Source organism: Eleutherodactylus coqui, chromosome 5, assembly GCF_035609145.1.
Source record: "Eleutherodactylus coqui strain aEleCoq1 chromosome 5, aEleCoq1.hap1, whole genome shotgun sequence".
Lineage (NCBI taxonomy): Eukaryota > Metazoa > Chordata > Amphibia > Anura > Eleutherodactylidae > Eleutherodactylus > Eleutherodactylus coqui.
In genome coordinates, this window is record NC_089841.1 from 59,121,846 (window position 1) to 59,134,095 (window position 12,250).

A 12,250-nucleotide genomic window follows, 5' to 3' on the forward strand; every position below is an offset into this window, starting at 1 on the left:
AAGAGCCAGTGATCTGAACGACTTCCAACGAGGCCAGGTCATCAGTGCTAGACTAACCGGGCCGGATTTCACTGCTAACCGCATGGGGTTGTCTAGTGCAGCGGTGTGGAGAGTATACCGAGAATGGTGTGATTGAGGAAAAACATCCAGCGAAAGGGGATGCTGTGACCGAAAAAAATCTCATCGTACTTTAGCATGGATGGGCTATAACAGCAGCCAATTAGTTTCAGCATCATTGTGTCCAAGGCCGGCGTCACATGAGCGTACATGTATTTGTGCATGCATGTGTAGTGTCCCAGAGTTAGACACTACATAAGTAATGTGGAAATGGAAAAGGACTCCATGTTCCAAGGATCGGGGGTCATAAAAGTGACCCAATGCACCATTGGGTCACTTTTATAACCCCCTATCCTTGGAGCACGGAGTCCTTTTCCTTTTCCACATTTGACTACCTGTCTAAAAGCCACTGGATTACAGCGTGCTTTCCTTCTCCGAGACGTCTCTCCAGATACCCTGGATATTGGACGGGGATCATTACGATAAGCAAACAAGGACACTAGGTGCCGGTGGGTTCCCACTTCATATGGGACTTCCCACCAGGTGAGTGCCAATTAATCACTATTTTAAACATCTTTACTACTTGAAATATAAGGCGCTGTTCTTATATTTAATCTGTTACATAAGTCATGTGGTCACTTTCTAAAAGTATGCGTATGACTTTAAAATGTTCATATCTTGCTTGTTTTTCACTCATATTATGCCTTTAAGTCCAATCTGTACCCTATTTGTTGGTCAGGTAGCAAGGAGATAACTGTCCAGGGATTGGAAGATGACTCCCCCACCCGGGTAGGTTTGGAGAAGTTAGTTAACAGGAGATAGGAGAGTGGCAGTAGTCAGTTAACTGTGGGGAAGTCTGAAGTCAGTTGCAGTTGAGTCATTGACAGAGAAGAGAGAATCCAGTGCGGTGGGAAGGAAGAGGTGTGAGTACAAAAAGTAGTATTGTGTTTAATCAGGAAAGATAGTTTATGTGTTCAAGACAAAACAAAGGAAAGAAGAATCGGTTTAAGTAACAGTAATAAAGAAAGAAGAAAGGAGATTTGTGCTTAAAGTAACAGAGGAAGAGAAAAGCAGAAGGACAAAGCATAGCATACAGAAGCAATTCCTGTATTTTCAATTGTCATAGAGCCCAGGGGTACAGATGAGGTTCCTGTACTAATTGCCTGCCCGTGTACAGATGTGTGTCCCTGTACTCTTTTGTAAAGTCTACTTTAAGCCCTGAAGTAATGTCCATTTTGTAAAGATTTCTTACTGAAGATTCTTCTCTTCAAAATAAATTGTTTAACTGTTTTCACGTTAATCTTAAATACTGGAGTTCCCTTCCCACCAAAACCACCATCTGCACTGAGGTGTACCACACCACACTCTAGTCTAGGGGAAAGGAATATTTTATTTTAATTTATTCATTTTTATTACTATTTTGTCTGGAACAAGCTTCAATCCATATACAGAATGGAGTCACGAACTTGACAAATTTACCACCATACCCTGCCCAACCTCACAGGTAGCTCAAAGCATCATAAATAGACTTTATTATTTTGCATGTTTGTTGGTTGCCGTCTGTGATGGCCGCAGTGGAGTCATTGTCATTGCAGTGCCGCACAAACCCCTCCGCGGTCGTGCATATCACACATGAACATGGCGTTTTTGCGTAGTGAATGATGCTTTCTTGCATGTGCATCGGCGTGTTTTACTGTACTTTCTGCACCCACAATGTTCATGTGTTTACTATAAAATTACGCACCAATTGAAGTGGCTAATTAGTCTAATGACTTCCAGATGTGCTCTTTTTCTTGCAAAATTATGAAATGTTTCATGCATCTCCTACCATATTTAGTGTGCATTTGCATCCCCGTTGACTTCTATGGAGGCTCTTGGTGCGCAAATGCACAGGAAGATAGAGCATGATCAGAACATGTCAGCAGCTTCATTTAATTTGCAGCAACTTAAAGAAGCTTCAGGTCCGCAGGGGCCGATATTCCTGCAGAATGAGTCCAACACCTAGTTGGACTCATTACAGGATCAGTACAGGACAAGTAATGTATGTACACAGTGACTCCACCAGCAGAATAGTGAGTGCAGCTCTGGGGTATAACAGGATGTAACTCAGAATCAGTACAGGACAAGTAATGTATGTACACAGTGACTCCACCAGCAGAATAGTGAGTGCAGCTCTGGGGTATAATACTGGATGTAACTCAGGGTCAGTACAGGATAAGTAATGTATGTACACAGTGACTCCACCAGCAGAGTAGTGAGTGCAGCTCTGGGGTATAATACAGGATGTAACTCAGGATCAGTACAGGATAAGTAATGTGTGTACACAGTGACTCCACCAGCAGAGTAGTGAGTGCAGCTCTGGGGTATAATACAGGATGTAACTCAGGATCAGTACAGGATAAGTAATGTATGTACACAGTGACTCCACCAGCAGAATAGTGAGTACAGCTCTGGAGTATAATACAGGATGTAACTCCGGAGCAGTACAGGATAAGTAATGTATGTACACAGTGACTCCACCAGCAGAATAGTGTGTGCAGCTCTGGGGTATAATATTGGATGTAACTCAGAATCAGTTCTGAATAAGTAATGTAGACAGAGACAGCATTCATGATCATTAATATTAGGATGAGGTACCCCACCAATCCAGAGAATGAAGGAGCAGAGGACCCTTTGGTGTTTTTTCTGCACAGTCTGGATTCCATCAAACCAGTGTTTGCTTAAAGGCTCCACTGAAGTGAATGGAGATTCATATTTTTTCTCAGTAGAAGTCATTAATGGTAGATTGGTGGGGGTCCATTATTCCTGCCCTCCACTGTTCAGCTGTTCAACTGACTAATACACTCATGTGCAGAGCTCCATTCTTACTGTAGTGGCCAGGCTTGGTATTGCCAGCCCAGTTCCCATTTAAATGAATGGGAACTTTGCCTGCAACACCAAGTCTAGCCACTACAGCAAGAACAGAGCTATTTGCTCCCTTCCAAAATCAGGTCAATGGACAAGTACACCAGTCTGGCAAACAGCTGATCCCAGGCAATGGACCCCCACCAACCCCTTATTGATGACATCCTGAGGATAGACAATACATAGTTTACAACTGGACAACCATTTAAAGGTAATCTGTCAGCAGATTTATGCCTAAAAAGCATCTCCCAGCACTTGGTAGGACCTTTATAAACTTGTAGGACCATACTTTTGTGTCCTTTTAAAGCATCTTAAATGCAAAGAAAATGAACTTAAATGCAGCGTGCGCCATGAGGGTGGTCCCAATCTCAGCAAGTAGTCAAGGTCTCATTTGATAACCCTGCTCAATGCCTTTCCCTGTGTTTTAGATGACAGCACCAGCCTTCTCACTAGTATCCATCTGTTCTCGGCGCATGCGCAGTAGATCTGTGAGGGTATCGATTGGGAATATGAAACTAAGCCATAAGGCCATGCACAGACAGACTGTTTCGGGGTGATTGCCCCTCCTCAGTGTGCAGCAGGCTTCTGGATTAGTCTGTGAGGTGCCTATGATGTGGATCAGAAGCGGGTAGAGGTATTTTTCCATATTTTACCTTCCCCTGACCCACTCACCCCATAGGCGTCTCCACACACTTTTTGGGTGCTCTCCTTAAGAAGACACGACAATGCTTCTGGCCCACATCATAGGCCCCTCACAGACTAAACCAGAAGCCTGATGCACACTGAGGAGGGGCAATCACCCCGAAACAGTCTGTCTGTGCATGGTCTTCTGGTTAGGTTTCATATTCCCAGTCATTGAGGACTTGCTATAAGTCACTTTGATTTGAAGGAATGCTGCTATCCAATAGATGGCGCTGCAGAGGTATTTTTCTATCTTTCTTATTTGCATAAATTTCCCAGAGGAGCATTGCCTTAGAAGTCTCCTTACTCATCTTTTAAGTGTCCCCCCTTTCTGGGTGCTCTCCTTTGGAAAAGACTATACCCTACTCTGATCCACTCACCCCCTAGGTGTCTCCACACACTTTTTGGGTTCTCTCCTTAAGGAGACACGACACCGCTTCTGACTTATGAGGCAAAACTAAGCCCCTGATTTTTAATTGTGGTTTTCCAGGTTTTTTGTTGCACCGCAATTCCCAGCAATCAGTCCATCAAGGCAGGCTGGCAGTGACTGCAGCACAAGTCTCTTTATGAAGAATACACAGAACTGTCTTTGTTTAATTCGCACACTTCACCAAACCCTTATCACGTTATGTGGAGCACGGTGAATCTCTCAAGAGCCAGCGCAAGAGACAAGTCCCTGGATGGGATTTAAATGAGAGTTTTTACATCAAAATGAAGCATAAAGTAATTAGGTTTAGTGCCTGGGGAATTAACCCTATCCTTTCCACAGCCACCAGACTTACAAGAGATACAAAGTACATTGTGCTATGTTGGGGTAGGAGTAGAGACATGAGTATCTATAAAGCACATTAGCCCTAACTTTCTTCAAGGTCTGCAGAGGCCCCTGGACAAAACATTGCATTACAGGTTTCCTCCAAATTTTTTCTTGGAAGGAGAAAATAGAACAAAACTAAGAAAAAAAATTAGGCTGTGGGTGAGAGATGAAAATCAGTGTAGCTAAATAAAACCGCCATATGCTGTCCAAATACATCGTCATGCAATGCCAAATTATGCCAGTGATCAGAATAGTTTGTAAGGCCCTTTTACATGGAATAATTATGGCTCAGATTATCTTTGGATCACTGGAATCTGAATGATAATTATTCAGTGTAAATGCTGCCAGCAACTTAACGACGAATGATAATTATTTGCTTATTTTTTGTTGTTCGGTTTGTGCCAGCATAAAAATCAAAAGGCAATTGGCATGTGTGAACAGGCAGTTGTTCCTCTATGAATGACTGCCTGTTTACTAAAAATGAAGACGGGCGGTTTGAGCGATGTCCGGTTGATTCGATGAGCGATCATCTCTACTGTGTGACAATACAAGGGCCCCATAGTCGTCCTGTGTAAAAGGGCCCTTAGGAGCGTGGATGTAAAGGACCAGAGTAATGGTACACAACTTCCGTAGCGTGGAACATAGTACTGAACAGTCAAGGACAGAACCTGACTTGATAACTAGCTAATATAACACGTTTCAAGGCAGTACACCCCTTCATCAGATAACTCTAGGCTGCATACAGGTGAAGTTTCCTAGAACCACTTTATTAAAGGGGCACTCCAACAAAAACACATTTTCCCATCCCTGCAATCACAAGAATCAATTTTTCCCTAGAGGCCACCACCGCTGCACAATATTGCAGAGAATCTTTTAGGAGTGCTCCACCTTCTTCCATTAGATTACCAGAATAGTCTACTGGCTGCTCTGGCAGTGGTGCCAAGGGTATTAATGAAGATAGTTACTTTTTCAGTGACAGCGCTGCTATTACCCGTGTACGGATTTGAAGTAAATGTGGCTGAGCTGTAATACCAATAACAGCCCATATGCAAACGTGGCGCTATTTCTGGAAAAAAGCTGAATTTTTTTCTAACTCTTTATTGTGGTTCACTACAAGCTATAAAATGTCCTGCCATCACCCCACTGCGCACGTTGCATGTCGCCTGCAGATATAGCAAAGTGGTCAAGCCCTCGGAGCAAATGCTTTACTATACATGGCAGGGGAGCCAGTGTTTAGCTCTTCATTGACCACTGCAAGGTCTAAAGTACTGTATCCTGTAGTGACCAGGCTGCACATATCACAGGTAGGCTGCAGATACAGGTAAAAGCTAAAGCTCTCAGGACAAGAGCTTTACTATCATGGCAGCCTTAGCTATGTGCAACCCATGCAGTCACACAGGGTACCAGCTTGTCAGGGGGGCGCCAGAGGAATGTAGATTGGGGCAATTTTCCCCCTTAGGTTCTCCCAACCAGATGATTTTCTTCCTCCACATAGCAGAGTCTTGTGGAGCTACATGAATCATCTTCCTTCTGGCTGTATCTTCTCCCCGTTGACATTCCAAGGCATAGCTGTCAGCCCATCTGTGTCTCAGCAACGCAATCATTGAGTTCTCCTATTGTATTTATGTACTGAGCTTGGTTCTGGTGCTGTATTCATGTTATGACCTTGGTTCTAGTGCTGTATTCATGCTATGAGCTTGGTTCTGTTGCTGTGCTTATGTATTAAGTTTGGTTCTGGTCCTATATTTATTTTATGAGCTTGTTTCTGGTGCCCTATTTATGTACTGAGCTTTGTTCTGTGGGCCGTATTTATGTACTGAGCTTGGTCCGGTGGGCTGTATTTATGTTATGAGCTTGGTTCAGGTACCGTATTTATGTACTGAGCTTGGTCCAGTGGGCTGCATTTATGTTTTGAGCTTGGTTCTTGTGCCTAATTTGTTATGAAGTTGGCACTGGTGCTGTATTTATACACTGAGCTGATCTGGTATGACTATACCGATATGGTACTGCTTTGTGCACAAGTGGAATATAGGTAGACTGCTTATCAACACAATATGTGCCTTCTTTTTTCTTATGGGCGGAAGGTGCCAAAAAAATCCAAACAAGGTGCCATCTAACTTAAGGCTAGCACTGTTTACCATGCATGTCAGTCAGAGGAGCAAGTGCTCAGTTATTCATTCTAGTCCACTGCTAGGTCTGAAGCAGCTTGCCAGTACATACAGTAGTTTATGCATAAGGGAACAAGCCACCCACATCACCCCCATATAAGTTGGATCCAAGATGGAGGCATTCAAAATGGCTGTCATTTTGGTGGCATGGCCTAACATGTTTCCCCTTCCCTTGCAGCTTTTATGCAAAATTGGATCCCTGTCTACCAAACTGTTTTCATTCTATTTGGGTTTTTCCAAACTTCTAAGACCCCCTTTATCTCAGATTTCTGGTTGCCCAAGGCAGACACTAGACTAGTCGGAGATAAATGACATTAAACAGGACAGCAAGATACTGGTGCCAATAAAAACTTACATCCGATTGGATGTGTCCTTTATTCCTTCATAATCATAAGATATTTAGAGACGTTTCGACTGTAGTCTTTGTCAAGCTCTAGACTAGACTAGTCAGAGAGTCACTGAGTGGAAGAGAAGATTTTTGGCTGCACCACCTAGTTTTGGTGATTTACCTGTTGAGGGTGCTGCGATTTGCTGCTTCTCTTATCCGTGTTGTCCTTATGGTTTAGTCCTGCAGTCCAGATATAATTGTGGTTTGGTATCCTAGTCCCTGATGCCCATTGGCTCACTGTGCACTGATTTGGTGCCTCAGCCCATGGTGAGCAGTGGTTTAGTTTGCAACTTTCAACTTTTGGCGCCCTTTATTTGTGAATTGCGTCTCTTTAAGGAAAACAAAGCATAATAAAGCACCCAATGAAACTAATGAGGGTCCATGCTGACCATTGTTCAACACTGCTGAGAGCAAAGACGGCACTAGCTCCAGGTAATAGAGTAAGAGTGCCTACCCACTAGCGTTTTTCTTTCTTGCGCTGCAAGAGCGAGTGAAAACACACATGCCTCGCAGCGCAAAGAAAATTATGCGATATTGCTAAATGCCTTCAATGGGGCTGACAGCAGCAGCGCAAGCCCTATTGAAAACATAGGGAGTACATCACGGACTTCTGCCACAGCTGTCACATTATAGTCAATGGGGTCCGTTTAGCACTGTTCGGTTCTTTTATAAGACGGATCCATTTGGCCAGAGGATTCCCCTTTCTTGCTCCCCGAACGGAGCAGGAAAATGGAACACTGAGCGCAGATGTGAAAACAGCCTAACATGATACACAATGCTGAAAAAAGACGTGCATCCACACAGTTCAACTTATTTGTAATGTCAGAGCTGGATGCTCAGATATAACAATGCGAAACTCCTCATCCAGATCAGACGTAATTAGTTGTCCTTTACCCCTTAAGTACGCGGCCCCTTTTTTCTTTTCAGTTTTTGATTTCTCCTCCCCACTTTAAAAAAATCGTAACTCTTTTTTTTTCTGTCGACATAACTGTCTGAGGGCTTGTTTTTTGCGGGATGAGTTGTAGTTTTTGGTGGTACTGTTTAACCTACCATATAATGTACAGAAAAAGTTTTAATAATTTCTAAGTGGAATGAAATGGAAAAAAAACTAAATTCCACCATCTTTGGGAGAGTGGTTGTGTTTTTAACAGCGTACTCACTGCAGCAAAAGTGACACGATAACTTTATTCTATGGATCAGCACAATTATCACAAAATGTATATACTTTATATTTGCTGTACTATTTTTAAAAAGTAAAGTATCTTTCGAAACAATTATTTGAAATTTGTATTATATATGGAAAAGATTTTTTTAAAGCTTTAACTACCTTTTATTTTTCTGATAATATAATTAATAAAACTTTTTAAAACTATTTTTAGTCCCCATAGGGGACTTGAACTTGCGATCGCTCATAGAGTATAATGCAATATCATAATACTGAATTATACCGCATTCTCACAGGCAGTCTATCAAGCCATACCCAGGCTGCTACAGCAACCAACGACACTTTACAATCGCATCGCCGAGGGCCGTTCAGGAAGGCCGAACATAGATCAAGACATTTAAATGCCACTGTTAGAACTGACAGAGGCATTTAAACAGTTATCTCCTACTCCCGCTCCATACAAACCCTGCATCTGCGTGACTTAAATATACATTGTGTTGTTAAGGGATTAAAAGGATGGATGTACACACACTATAGTAACGTGGAGGACACAAAACATGAAAAACTAAACCAAAAGTGGGGGAAAATGAAATCTGACTCTAACTGCTAATGTAATGAGACCCTACCTAAAACCAGAACACTCACCTTGATGAGGGTGACCCCACATCAGGAACCTGGGGTAACCCTGACCCTCCCAAGTTGGAAAATAGGGATATGTGCTACAGAGAATAGCAAGAAATACAATATAGATGGAAATACAGGGGGTGGAAAAAAATATGGAAACACTGTACAAAATGCATGGGATTTTACTCATTAGCACTGAGCTGCCCTTTTGACCCCTGGTTAGCTGAGAGCTTTCCCAACAAATTTGTGTTTACTTCACTTCTTGCCCTGCTCGGGGTGGTTTTAGGAGCCATCTCGTAACATCAGCTGAGTGGCTCAAACCCCTGAATATCCTTTACACTAAACAGAGTTATTTGACAATGGAGCAGGACCATAGCCGCCAGCATGGCCAAAAACACTACTAATAATAATAATCTTTATTTGTATAGCGCCAACTTATTCCGCAGCACTACTAAAAGTATAAGCAAAAAATTCCTTCCTGACTCCAAATTTGAAAATTGAATAACTTCCTGAATCACTAACCCTTCTGAAGCAAGCTACTGTAGGTGGATGTGGGCTCTTGGGTGACAGTGGGAACCCCATTAACCCTACCCTCAGTTCCACAGAGGTAGACCATGTTTTTACATATTACAATGGGCCTCAGTGGGACATTATATGCCCAGGTGTACCTGGTGCTGGCTGTAAATACAGATAGGCTCAGATAATCAGACCAATATATTTATACACACCTTAATCATATCTACAGTATATGTGAACAACACATACATAATGCATCTAGTATTGTTACACGCTGGGTATTGAAGGTTCTCCTAGTCTTATGATGAATACCAGCCCTCTTTTAGCTAATTATCTGCATCCATCATGACGGACAACCGACCACACATGTCAAAATATTCATTATTTGGAATTATTCCACTTTGTTTCTAGATTTGTGTAACGTGGTATGAATGAGATATCTTAGGTTTGAACTGAAGATGACAACATAGCCGGCTGACTGAAGACTGACTGAAGAATCTTTAAAAATAATGAGAATCAACCAAACACACCACCAGTGCAAAGTAAAGTCGGAGCATGTAGAGAATACAGGTTAAAGGGGTTTTCCATGGAAAATACTATTGATGACCTGCGGTATCCTCAGGATAGGTCATCAATAGTTGATTGGCTGGGATCTGTCGCTCGGGATCCCATCCAATCAGCTGAGCGGATGCATGCTGTCAGCGCTGCAAATACACAAAGGTTGGAGCTGAAGCAGCGGAAGTCTCCCTGCCGACCTCCATGTAGTGGCCGGTGCTTGTAACTGCAGGCACAGCTAGTGTTGATTTCAGTGATTTCATGTGGCCCCTCAGCTGATCAGCCAGGGTCCCGAGCGACATACCCCAGCTGATCAACTATTGATGGCCTTCTCTGTGGATAGGTCATCAATAGTATTTTCCACGGAAATACTCTTTAAGGGCTCTTTCGCACGGTTGTATACGTTTTTACAGTCACCCGTACAAGCTGTAAAATCACATGAATGAAGAATAGCCACGATCAAGTCCCGATCTTTGACCGCATATTTTCTGCTGTTCACACAAGCTGCTGCTGCATATCGACGAAAAAATATGCGGAAAACCCTCGATCGTCAAAAATCCTTGGAATGACTGCTAATGCCTAAATAGAGCCAGCTGTCTTCTTCTCCCAGTGTTGGACGCAGCTAAACTCCATCCCCCTCCCTTTTTTCAGCTCCCATAGGAGTTTATGGGAGCTTCCAGCGTGTCTCAGCCAAAAATAGTGCAAGACCTATCTTTGGACGCAGCGTACAAAATCAGCAACCGAAAGCGGTCACGGATGTGCTATTTTGCCCTGCGCAATTTTCTTATGTGGCTAAAAATCGCTTATCTGAATGAATACATTGGAATCGCATGCTTCAGATGGTCGCAATTTTTGCCCAATTTTTGGACGCAGCTAAATAGCTGCATCTATGTGGTCATGTGAGTAAGGCTTAAGATACAGAGGTGTTACAAAGAATACAGGTGAAAGCAGAGATATGATGTAGAGAATACAGGTGAAAGTAGAGATGTGATGTAAAGACTACAGGTGAAGGTGAGATATGTGATGTGGAGAATATAGGTGAAGGTAGAGATGGGATATATTGAAAACAAGTGAAAGTAGAGATGTGATATATGTGTAATGTACATGATACAGGTGAAGAAAGAGCTGTGATGTAGAGAATACAGGTGAAAGTAGAAAGGTTATGTAAATAATACATTTGAAAATGGAGATGTGATATGGAGCATACAGTAGAGCTGTGATATACAGAATCTAGGGAAGGTAGAGCAGAAAAATAAATAATACAGGTGAGGGTAGAAATGAGATATAGAAAAGACAGGTGGAGGTAGAGATGTGGGGTAGCGAATACAGGTGAAGATAGAGCTATTATATAAGGAAAACAAGTGAAGTCAGAGCTGTGATGTATATAATACAGGTGAAGGTAGAGATATGATAGAGAGGACGCAGACGAAAATAGAGATGTGATGTAGAGAATACAAGTGAAGAAAGATGTGATATAGAGAATATAGGTGAAGGTAGAGATGTGCTGTAGAGAATACAAGTGAAAGTAAAGATGTGCTGCACGTAACACAGGTGAAGGGAGAGTTGTGAGATGGAGAATACAGGTGAAGGTATATCTATGATATAGCGAATACAAGTGAAGGTAGAGCTGTGACATACATAATACAGGTGAAGGGAGAGTTGTTATTTATGTACATAATATGGGTGCAGGTAGGGATGTGATCTGCAGAATACAGGAGAGAGAGAACTGAGATGTAGAAAATACGGATGACAGCTAAGCTGTGATGTAGAGAAATAGGTAAAGGTAGAACTGTGCTGCACATAATACATGTGAAGGTACAAATATGATGTAGACAATACAAATGAAACCAGGAAACATATGTATATAGATCATCTAAAAAAGAAATGTAAAACTGAGAATACAGGTAGAAGTGAAGAAGTAATGTGCAGGTGAAGGTAGAGAAGTGATGTAAAGAATACAGGTGAGGGTTGAGCTGAGAAGTAGAGAATACAGGTAAAGGTAAAGCTGTGGTGTAGACAATATAGGTGAAGGTAGAGGCAGTGAAGGGCTGTGATGAACAAGAATTATGGGCTTGTTTTCCTGCCTGTCCTCTGTGAAATGTTCCTCTGGGAGAAGGTGGCCATCCAGATATTATACTGTCCTGCTAGTCAGCCGTTTCCTGTAAGTTCACTTGTAGCTCAAATGGACAATATGTCGAGGAGTGATGAACGACCATGACAGCCACATCACTTAATTTTCAAGGACAGTTAATCTAATTGTATAGATCCACTGGTGAAGACTTTCCTATTAATAGATATATCCATGAAATGATAGATAGATAGATAGATAGATAGATAGATAGATAGATAGATAGATAATTATTTCATTCCCTTTCTTC